The sequence below is a fragment of the Echinops telfairi genome, unplaced genomic scaffold (genome assembly GCF_000313985.2).
Source record: "Echinops telfairi isolate 266 unplaced genomic scaffold, ASM31398v2 ScPeMD7_1;HRSCAF=3_0, whole genome shotgun sequence".
NCBI classification, from domain to species: Eukaryota; Metazoa; Chordata; class Mammalia; order Afrosoricida; family Tenrecidae; genus Echinops; species Echinops telfairi.
Genome location: NW_022103896.1, coordinates 92,532,269 through 92,535,589, shown reverse-complemented (window position 1 = coordinate 92,535,589; position 3,321 = coordinate 92,532,269). Strand labels below are relative to the sequence as shown.

The 3,321-nt window shown below is 38.3% G+C and overlaps 1 pseudogene; it reads right to left on the bottom strand.

Moving 5' to 3' along the window:
• Positions 1–582: 582 nt before the first annotated feature.
• Positions 583–2,434, bottom strand: LOC105979618 (annotated as a pseudogene).
• Between the last annotated feature and the right edge of the window lie 887 nt (positions 2,435–3,321).

The following is a 3,321-nucleotide window of genomic DNA, read 5'->3' as shown; positions in this document are numbered from 1 at the left end:
CTGTTTCATTCATTTCTACTATACTTCGTATGGTTTCTTCTCTTGGTTACTGTAGGCTTCTTTTGCTGCTCTTTTCCTAATTGTTGGGGCTGTTCACTTAAGTTTTTAGTTTTTACCTTAAAATCTGTTTCTCCACATTTTTGTTGAAGATAAATTTTACTATGCATTAGTTTATGATGCTATCTTTGTTGGAAGTCCCTCCTTCCATCTTCTCTTAATAATTTCTACTTTATTCAAAATTTTCTGTAGACTCCTTCAGTATTTCAACTCAAAACTTGTCTTATCTTCATTTTTTCCACTGGAAAAATATTGAGCATGTTCTTCCCTTTTGATTTTCTAACTTCATGTGTTTGAAAATTTCAATGGTAATACTTTATTTTCTTGTACTTCCCTTTGTAGCCTTCTGTTTTGCTCTTTTATTTCACCATTTATTTGATTTTCTTTAGTGACTCTCTCTCTATATATATATATTTTAAATAGTGACTCTATATTTAAGAGGAAACTTCATATTATCTTCTGACTTTCACTCTGCCCACCTCCCACAGTAAGATCTTTTATTTGTCACCATGACAACTCTGAATTTTAAACAGATTCTTAAACTAGTGGCTCATGGCCATCAGCTTGTTCCACTTTAGCACCTGTCTCATTTTCAGTAGTTTTTCCAGAACCATATCCTTCACCATGAAGTTCCATGAGTTTTCCCAATTCAAACTTTGGCTTCTTCAGCATTTTCACTTTTATGACAAATACATCATAGAGAGGATAAATAGGTTGGCAAGTCTTTTCTATGGCTTTGCCAATACTGTCTGCAATCAATTGATTGACTATTTCTTTCAAATCATTTGTCTACACCTCTGAGGTCACGATTTCCATCATTTTCTTTCAGATATGGCAGACCTATTGATGCTGAGCATAAGACACCATCCGAATCTGATTATTGCATTTTTCAATAAAGCCAACTCAGAAGAGATGAAGCAGATAGCCTTCGGTAGTCTTCACATCAACATGAGCTTCCATCACGGTCTCCCACTTGCTGATCATGGAGCACACTTCAGGCAGTTTTTGTCCTGAATGTCCTCAGTAATTAGCCTGAATTTTCTAAATGCAACTTCATCATTCTGAAGATCAGCAAGGCTCACTTCAAAAATGTGGCCCCTGAGGCCACCAGATGCAATTTTGGTTCCTTGGGTCCTGGTAACTAGTGTTTTTCCCATATTTCTTATATTGAACATAGCTGGTGTTTTCATATCATATCAATCTTTCTTAGAAAATGTATCAACCCACTTATACTTTCTTCTAAGCACCTTTTTAGCCACATTTTTTAAGGCACTTGTCCTTTGCTGATGGCCATGGTGCTGCTCAGAGAGCCTAAAGGTTGACATTCAATTTTAACTTTTCTTTTATTCCTTAACTTTTTAACGACATTTTGCTTTCTTCGTGTATGGTATTCTCTATGCCACCTCGCAACTTGCCTCATCATTTGTGTTCAGTGAGCTAAATGTGTCCTTGAGATAGTCTCCAAATTTAGGTGGGAACAATTTATGGTTATATCTTGGCTATAGTGGACTTATTTTCTTCAGCTTCAAGCAGAATTTATATATAATACTATGTTTCAAAGCTAGCCTTTTTGAGTGGTGATAATGAGTTTCTCCATAGTTCCATTCTACAGATTTGTTTGTTCCAGCTGACGTGGACAGTGGGCACAGTCCTTGTGCATGTTACTGGAATGAAGAAGTCATTGGCCTTGCAAAATTCTGTCATGTGATCTCTACCTTCACTTCTATCACCAAGACAATATTTTCTTTTCTTTTTTTTTTTTTGACAATATTTTCAAACTACTAATCCTTTCTCTTTGTTGCCAACTTTGTCATTCCCATCGCCAGTAATTATCAATGCATTCTGATGCATGTTTGATCAATTTTATACTGAAAGAGTTGATCAAATTCTTCCATTTCTTCATTACTAGGTTTAAAGATTATATTAATTTGACTTCCCTGGGGAGGTGTATAGATTGTGTTGTAGTTATTTATTTATTTATAAATGTGGAATGGGCCAGGATTTTAGGTAGTTCGGCGGTTAAGGTCTAGTAATCCCTCATGACCAGACCTGACCCAACATACTCACAGCTAATTGATTCTAAGAAAATTAGAGTGGGATACAATTCTTTTACTCAAGTCGCAGCCCTGATGCACTCAGCTAGAAGGAAGTTTCCTCAGGACTGCTCCTATATGAGTGGACACTGTAGAAAATGTGCTTGCTCTCTGCTGGGTCTGGGTCTTGTTTCTAGTTGATGCACCTCTGGCTTCTGAACTTGACCTATAGCCAGCCATGCTGCGAGTCATTTTTAACCTGACATCTGTGCTAAGCTGTTCGTGCTGACCTTGTCATCGCCGATTTCTGCAGTCACCAGCTTGTTGGTCTTCCTATTGATCATCAGCCCCCAAAGCTATACAAATCAGAAGCCTCCAGCCTCACATTTGCCTCACAGACTGTGAACCTGCCTGGACTCAGACTTTACTTCTACAGCTATGGGAACCGTTTTCTTGATGCAAATATATAATCACTTGAAAAATCCCTCACTGGTTTTGCTTCTCTGGAGAGCCCAGTCTAAGAAAGGTCGGATCCTATCACAGACAGCATTGTACGTCAAGATAGGTCTCGAAATATTCTTTTTGATGATGAGTGTGAGGCCATTTCTTTGGAAATTGTAATTTCCAGCACAGTACACCTATGCTTGTCCAGTTAAAATGTCTAGTACTAGTCCATTTCAGCTCACTAATGCCTAGGATATTGATCTTTAAATGTTCCATTAGCTTTTTGGAAAATTCCAATTTTCTATATTTATGCTTTTCACATCCCATGCTATGATTATTAGTAAATGTTTGCCGCTGTTTCTTCTCATTTTGACTCATACCACATCAGCAAGTGAAAGCTTTACGCTATGTCATTACAATCCACGATACTTTGAGGAGGCATCTCTTCCCCAGTTGTATTTTGAGTGCATTCCTACCGAAGATGTTCATCTTACTGCATTCTATCAGTCACTGTTCTGCTTCAACTCACAAGACTTTTATTGGCTAATCCCTCAGAACTAGGCCAGCCATACCTTCTTCCTAGTCCATTCTTAGGATGGACGCTCTGTTGAAGTGTACCCTCCATGAGAGATCCTGCTGGCACTTGAAATACTGATGGCACACCTTCCAGCATCACAGCAACATGCAAGCCAACATAGTGCAGCCGAGTGGTGCTTGATGCACTTAAGTGTCATCTTCTTTAATATAAAAGAATCCAACTGCCTGGTAGGGCAGGATCAAGGGGAAC